Source organism: Lycorma delicatula, chromosome 5 (genome assembly GCF_047948215.1).
Source record: "Lycorma delicatula isolate Av1 chromosome 5, ASM4794821v1, whole genome shotgun sequence".
In the NCBI taxonomy this organism is placed as follows: Eukaryota; Metazoa; Arthropoda; class Insecta; order Hemiptera; family Fulgoridae; genus Lycorma; species Lycorma delicatula.
The window spans coordinates 83,987,210-83,995,779 of record NC_134459.1 but is presented as its reverse complement, the minus strand read 5'-3'; the positions used below and the strand labels follow the sequence as shown (position 1 = coordinate 83,995,779).

Genomic DNA, 8,570 nt, shown 5'->3' with positions numbered 1-8,570 from the left:
CTTATTTAGGTATATCTTTGCGATAAATATCGAGATTAAAAAACTTAAATAGTAAATACACTTACCTTAACCAAATCACTAGAATTGAAGCGAAAAACAGCAAATGATACAACCACAAACATAAACAAGACCGTATTATGGAAACCAAAATGGCGTTTGATTGTTTTGTTATGTTGTCTCCAGGGAGAAGAATCAGTGTTGTCAATGCAATAAATAAAATTCCCGCTACTTTTTTAAAACTCTTGTTTTTTGAAAGGTTATGAGACACTGTCATCTTTAGGTGGTATGTCATCTATAGGTGCCATTACCATAGTATGAGTTACGCACAACAGCAATACGCCGCTCGGAACGCAAGGATGTCGGAGGGTGCAATACCCTCCTACTTTTCGCAGTATACGGACTAGCGTCCTTTGCTGCTGGGTGATTCTAAAAGACTGACGGTTATTATAGTGGCTGACGTTTATTCGTTTTGTGAAGTTTGGATTGCGTTCCGATCCGATGGAGAGTTTGTCGGTAGGGGCCCGACGGAACGATGTGCTAATAAGCTTTTCTTCCGTGACGCGGTCCATTTCAGCCTGGAGTGGGCTGAAATCCTTCATTTAAGGGGGCGTCCTCTCATAAGGAAAGGACGTCGGAGGCGATTTTTGGACCTACACTTTATCATTTATTTAATTCAATTCAATTTAACTTGGTTTGAATTAAGGAAATGTGGTTGGATGGATTGCTCTGAGGCGTTGCGCCCCAGAGCTATCTCAGTCAGTAGGAGTATGGATTCGGGATGATTTGGATATTTGTTTTCATGTCTGCCTCTCTAATCTTCTTGTTACCCTTGTTAGTAACCAGTATGTTCCAGAGGGAACTATACTGGCGAGAGACAGACTGTTGTCTTCTTTCTTCTTCTTTTCTTCTTAATTCGCTTCTTTCTTCAAGGATGAATGGGAAGCGAAAAGGTTATGTGGGATCATGGTACCAGCGGTTTTGGCGCGGTCGTTATTGTTAGGATTTACTAGTCTGAGCGCGAAGTACGCTGCTCGCTAAATATATGAATGTAAATGAAGTGTGCAGTCTTGTACAGTCTCAGGTCGACAATACTGAGATGTGTGGTTAATTGAAACCCAACCGCCAAATAACATCGCACAATCTAGTATTCAAAAAACTGATAAACTTGCATTTTCTTAAGTGTTTTTTCAATTTACCCATTTTATACCAAATATATTTATACCTTCAAAAGCATAAACAATCTGTAGAGTTTATGCGCGATTATGAGAAACAGTCTCCGAATTTATAGTCACGTACAATTATTATAAAATAAATATACACTGAATAAAAGTATAAAAGCTGCTAATAATTATTCATATTCATTCTTTGTCTGTATGTCTGAAGAATGTAATATCTTCATTTTGAAATTATTTTATGAGCAGAATGGAAGAGAATTAAATGAAATGACATAATGAAATACAAGTGGCAGTGTGATGCCAATGAAATGTTTGTGGGTACGTGTTGGGTGTCGTCAGTTCGATACTATTTAGTCTGTGAAGTGTTTTGAATCGTGATAAGCTAATAAAGTTGTTGCCTTTTGATAAAATAAAGTAAATAAGTGCAATTAGATGCTTAGTACAGTATGATGGAAAATATTGTAGAATTGGATGCTGATGCCTGTTTAATGGATGCAATAATTTCTTTATAATAGTATTTTATAAAAAGGTTATGTTTTTGATTTCTGAACGTCGTAACTATTGTTTAGGAATTTTTGTCTGATAACTTTATATGCAGGTACTTCTGTTTTTATATTTGAAATGAATTGATATTTATATATAATCTTTAGTATGTATGTTGTCCGTGTTCAATTAGAAATTGTATTTTATGTTGGTCTTCTTACAGCAGCAAAATCGTAATTATACATCGAAACCCTTCCTCAAAGAAAAATATTTATTTATTTTATACATTTGTATTATTTTTCTTTATTATCAAGTCTTTCAGATTTTAAATTCTAAATATAAATTCTTAATTGCTTATCATATTTTTAGCTTATTATTTATGATTAGTTAGTTTGCTTATTTACTAATTAGTATAATGATATTTTCTTATGTTTTAGGGATGTAATTGTTTGTAGAAATTTGTATAATATCTAGTATGGTAAAATGGCAGTCAAACTAAAATGCCCTTGTTTTGCTTTAGTTTTTAAAGCATATATATTATTTGATTTAAAGTGTGTTGTTTATGGCTTAGTTATTTCTTTTTTTTTGGAAGGGGGATTAGCTGGCCTTAATTCATTATAGTTTGTCTAAAATAGGGATTGTGTTTTATTATAGTTGAAAGTTTGTTACTACTTTGTATTTGCAAGTGCAGTTGCGTTCTATTGTCATACTTATAAATAGTTATTGTCATTGTGCTTGGTAATTGTTTTCTGCTTGTAATGATTGCTTTGTTTGTAATCTGAAGGCTGCATTATATCTTATTGTATCAAGATAATGGACAATCGTGTGAAAAACTATTAATGAATACACAAAATACACCACAAATTAATCATTATTGCTGAATAATAAATACTTCTGGACGTAATAAATAAGTTTTCTTGACCTTGCCTTTACAACAAAAAAAAAAACAGTTAATATAAACACACTTAAAGAAGTGCAGAAAACCTGCAAAAGACATTTACATTTCAAATCACCCAACTTCTCAAAAACCATCAGCTTCTAGAGATATTATCTATCTACATTCAACAACAAACCCATATCATCTGCATCACATAGAAGAATACAACACTGTGAAATGTATAGCATACACCAATGGATGTAACAACAAATTTTTAAATGGAATAATACAATAATAATGCATTACATTAAATTACTTTACCAAAAACTCAGAGAAAATAAATCACAAATTTATAAAAAGACGTATCCTTCAGAACAACAAACTAATCATTTCGTACAACATAAACAGCAAACAAAATAATGTTCGTCGAACCTGTAAACTTAATTATTCTAATTGCACAATGGTCTACATTGGTGAAATGGAACCTAATTTCAAAGATTACAATGAACACTTAAAACCCCTTAATAACAACTTATTCAGTGAACATGTTGAACAATTGTGAATCTATAGACATTGTCAACAACAAACTTGATATTTGTTAGATAGACAAAAAGGAAGCACATTTTAATGTAGTTGAACATTATGACAGAATTTTTGAGATAAGATTAAAAAAATCAGTCAATAAAGGACTTTGAGCTTTGAGAGCTACCAGAATATATGATCCAATTGATTTTTTACTGATGCAGTATTTATCCTGTAGTGTCCAAAGTAGTACCATACAATTTACCAATTATTACATTTTATTTACAATATTCTTAAAGTTTTAGAGGTTTCAGTGTATTTTCTGGTAGCAGTTACTATTTTTGTCATTTTTAGCCACTGCAATGATTGTAACAGTTAACTATACATTTTTTTATTTACATCTAATTTAAGGAGTTTTATTCAATAATTAAATGTGGGTTTATTTGTAAATTTATATCTTGTTTTCTTCTGGCTAGTTTGTTTAATACAAGTCACTTCTTTTACTGATAATATTGTACTAAAACTAATCATTGCTCTATGGTACCAGTATGTGTAATAATCTATTTTAATTGCAAAATACATCACCAGCATTAAGTCTCTATTCTAAGGACACTTATAAATGTTATGTTATGTGCGGTTTTAGCACAGTTGATCACATCCAGGTTGTTCAGCAACTCATATATGAGAATATCATGCCCCTAATGTATGGTTTTTATTGGCTATGAAAAGGCATTTGATTCAGTAACAATGCAGGGTGCAAACATGATGTATATATACTTGCTACAATCTATATACAAAGAAGCAAAAGCTACCGTGTCAACAAACAAAGTAGAAAAAGGTCTGAAAAGGTAACATTATATCACCCATGCTCTTCTCCCTGACTTGAGGAAGAACCAACAACATAAAAACATGTACAGAATCTGCAGGTAGCTTGGGAACACTATGGTCTAAGGATGAACCTTAAAAAGACAGGTCATGTTGAACAAGTTATATCAAGGAAAGAAAGATTTATACTCCGGAAAAGAACTCAAACAGGTAGATCATTACATACAGGGTCTTTCATAACCTATTCTTCTTGTGAAAATAATGGAAAAATTTTATATAAACATGTCCTAAAATGGTTTGTTTGTGAGTTACAGCTAGTAAAATATTTCGCTCAGATTTCAGCAGCCTCTTTGAAATGAGGTTGTACTGAAATTTTTAGGATGTTAATTAATGGACAGAATTAGTGATTTCTTTTGGTTTTTGACCTGAAAAAATGAATAAAGTAGGTTCCAGAATTGTATTTGCAATACTTTTTGAGAAATCTGGGATAAAAACCCCTGTTTTTTTATGTTTGATGTACAATAACTTTGTTAAATGGGTAATAAACACATAATTTTTTTTATCAAAACATAGAGAATTAATTCTGAATAGAATGGTGTAAGATAAGTTGAATAAAACAAAGAAAAGTTAGAAAATTTCAAATTTTATTTAGGAACAGTACTCTAGACCATTTGCACCATTTCATGAGGATTTACTTCTGCCCATGTACGCTCATTGTGTAAGTTGTTGACACCATCTCGAGTGAAATTTGCCTCATCAGTAAACAAAATATACAGAGTTGTTGATTTGTATTCCACCAGTTAAAGAACTCAAGAGAAGTGGACCTCTCCTGGATAGATCTTGTGTAGATGTAGAGCTTGCTGTTTATGATGAGGATAAAACTTGTTTTGTTTAAGTGTTTTCCAAACCATCGAGTGCGAAACTCAATCTGCCTGGAAAGATGTGTACTGTCAGCTGGACTGTGCTGAATTGCATTGATAATAATTTCATCGACAGCATCGTGTTGGACAGATCGTTCATAGTTGGACGAATAGTAAGTAGTGAACCTGTTTCCTGAAAATTGAGAAAAGTTGTGCTAATTCTTTTGGGATCTGGAATCTTACGATTTTGAAAATGTATTTCATATTCTGTTATAGCAGCTGTAGCAATACCATTTTAACATATTTCTTTATTGTAAGAAAGTTTGGCATTACTTCAGAGGCAAACCGATCATGTTTAAACTAAAATTTACAGAAAACCTTTGCAAACGACCATACAGTTCACAGTACCCGATATACTTAATATATCTTACAGAATAATTTAACCACTAAATATAGATTGCTCATTTCTGATCAGCTGTTTTTATTTTATTGCTAACTGCGAAATAATAATTTTTCAAATAATTTATACTTTTGTCATTTAAAGAAATATTATCTAAGTAATTTTTATTTGTTTATTTTTATTTTACAATTGTGTAATTTCCAGTTCTTACAAAAGAATTTATCAGTAAATTTTGTTTTTACAAATTTTTCACATCATCAAAAAAAGTTTCATTTTTGTTTACATTTTAATAAGTACTTTTCTGACAGATGTAGTAATATATTGTTTCTAAATAAAATTTGAATCTTTCTAACTTTTTTTGTTTTATTCAACTTATCTTAAAGTGTTTTGTTCAAAATTAAATTCTCTAAAAGTTTTATTTGTTTATTACCCATTTTACAAAGTTATTGTATGTCATCCATAAAAACCCAGGTTTTTTTCTCAGTTTATTGATTTTCACCCAGATTTTTCAAAAAGTACTGAAGATACGTTTCTGGGACCTATTTTATTTGTTTTTTCATGTCAAAAACCATAAGAAATCACTAATTCTGCCCATTAATTACCGTCCTAAAAATTTCAGTATGATCTCATTTCACTGGGGTAGCTAAAATTCGAGCAAAATCTTCCACTAATCATAACTTGCAAACAAAGCATTTTAGAACATATATTTATATGAACTTTTTCTATTATTTTCATGAGTAGAATAGGTTATGAAAGTCCCAGGAGAACTTTGTGATATATCTGTACATCTTGGTCAACGAATTTCAACTGAAGGTGATACAATCAAAGAAGTTGAATGATGAGTTAAGTTTGGATGGTAGGCATTCAGGAGACTTAACAGCATTTTCAAGAACAAACTCCCCTTTGCCTTAAAAAGAAAGTTTTCAATAATGCGACCTGCCAGTCCTTATCTTGGAAGCGAAACTTGGACATTACAGATGCTTTGGGTAGCACAATGAAATATGGAACAATGTTGCCAAACAGGATGATAGAAAGACCTGTAAATGAATCAGAGAACAGACAAAAGTACATCATGAAAGTTACAGAATTAAAATGGCAGTGGGCAGGCCATATGGCAAGAAGTGCTGATGGCAGATGGATTAAATTAGCCCTTGAATGGCTACCAATAGATGTACCATGAAAAAGACCAAAGGCTCGTTGGATTGATGATATTGTACATTGGACCGAATTGGCAGAAGTTTTCACAAGCTATATTAGTTGGAAACATGCTGAAAAGTCATTCTTCATGCAGTGGATTGACAATGGCTGAAATGATGATGACGGATGAATTATTATTTTTTTATATTTATATTTAGTTTCCTCTGTCTTAGTTTTCTTAAGCTGAGATAATCCATTCAACCGAAATTATTTAATTATTATTAAATTTTTTTATATTTGGTTTGTGTGTTCAAGTGAATATTGCAGTGAATTTGAAAAGTAACCATACACCTGCCATGTGCTAGTACAATAATACTAATATCAACTTACCTTACAGTAACTGTTGGAAATGGTCCCCATGGAGACATATCTGCATGCAATTCTTCTTGAAGACTCACATGTTGTTCATGTATGGAATGTTCTTTGTAAAAACATAAAATAGGAATTTGAAGTTCCTGGAGGCTTAGGAGGTTTCTTCGAGAAACATTACTTTTTGCATAATTCCAGAAGTAAAAATAAGATTGGTTTAAGTCCAGAGAAAAAGGTAGCCACAAGTCTTGGAGAAAAAACCTCTTGCTTAATTTCATGGATTGCCTGGCTATAAGTGTGATCGCACTGTTTTTGTTGAATCCAAGCGTTATTGATCTCCATCTTCAGTTAGCCCTTCTGTGAATTGTGAATGATTTAACAATAACGAGCAGAATTTATTGTTTCTCTGAAGAATGTTGGGTAGACAGGTCTCCTGAATTTTGCAATCCACACCCCAATCTTCTGGTTCTGTAGAAGAAATTCATATATGGCATGTGGATTGTTGGTACTATAAACATGACTTCTGTGTGTGAACATACCATGATAAGTGGAACTGTGCCTCATCAGCATAGAAAACATAGCCTAAAATATTATCAGAATCATCTTCTAGAAACTGTGGAGACTATTCACAGTATTGAATTTGATGTCTATGGCTAATAATTTTTGAATCACTTTCATTTTTTATGGGGTGAGACTGAGTTTCTTACTTTGTGTGCAATTGCAACACCAATATTTTTCTGTCAACCACTTCACTCATACTCCTTTACTGATCTTGTCTCCTTAAATCTCTTAATTAGTAGCCCTACACTATGTTGATTAGCAGCTGGGGTTCCTAGAAATGTAATAGTAAACTGGCTTTCACTGTCCGTGTGTACACACTGAGCTCACAGATGCTCCAATAACAAATCTAAAGTTAAAACCATTCTGTATGCTTACAGAAAGACTCTGGCTCAGTTATTCAAATGCAACGAATAACAAAGAATAGACACATTTTCTCATCCCAAGGACACCATCCTGACTGGCTTATGGAAGCAAACTGCAAACACATGATTACCAACTTTTGCAGAAAACATACTTGCAGAGCATGGAATACAATCCCTCAACATATAATCGTATTTATGTAGGTGTATAGTTAGTTATTTTTCAAACACACTGGTACATTGTTTTTATTCATCAGATGCATGTATATATATATATATATATATAAATAAATAAATAAATAAATAATTTCCTGATTAGTCTGTGTTACGTATTAAAGTATTAAATAAATATTTTTTTTTTAAAGGAATAAAATATTCTTTTATATCATATTTATTTCAATTTGCAGTGTCTATGAATTGATTGTTTAATTACTTTTATATGAAAAAAAAGAATATGAGTTTTTGTCCTTATATAATGCTGATTACAACAACCATTATAATGATCGCCATGGGGGATTGGTAGTGCCTGTGATCATGTCCTGGTCTATGCCAGACCAGGACATACCATGCCGGCATTTTTCACACAAGTTCATTATCATCCATCATAGTTTTTATTATTGGGCATCACCCTGTTTTTAAATATTGTATGAAAAATACATGAACAACTATATAGTTAAGAGTAGTTATTTATTATGATGATGTTAAAATAAACTTGTAAGTAAAGTTTTGAGAAACTTCCCAAATGAAATGAATTTTTCCTGAAAATGTAATTTGTTTTTCATTGTAAAATAATTTATGTAACTATAATATTTAACTTACTTTTTGTACTCTACATTTAGTTATAAGTTTTGGTTTTTATTTTTTAAAAGTTTAACATTATTACAGTAAATTAATGAGACATCATTTGCTAAAGTGGGAGTTTTGCTAAAATTCAATCTTCTGATTTTTATTGATTTCAATTTCTTATAACTCTGGTAATATTCATCAAATATTTTATTTAAT

The 8,570-nt window shown here is 31.6% G+C and overlaps 1 protein-coding gene across 11 annotated transcripts in view; it reads left to right on the top strand.

The window, feature by feature from the left end:
- The first annotated feature begins 1,480 nt into the window (after positions 1 to 1,480).
- LOC142325147 (uncharacterized) overlaps positions 1,481 to 8,570 on the top strand; it is a 55,023-nt gene continuing 47,933 nt past the window's right edge. For 10 of the 11 annotated variants that reach the window (XM_075366543.1, XM_075366544.1, XM_075366539.1 and 7 more), the window contains exon 1: positions 1,481 to 1,773. The gene's annotated coding sequence lies outside the window, so the exon portion shown is untranslated. Of the gene's footprint in view, positions 1,774 to 7,586; positions 7,769 to 8,570 lie in introns of all 11 variants that reach the window. The other variant, XM_075366535.1, reaches the window with a different exon arrangement.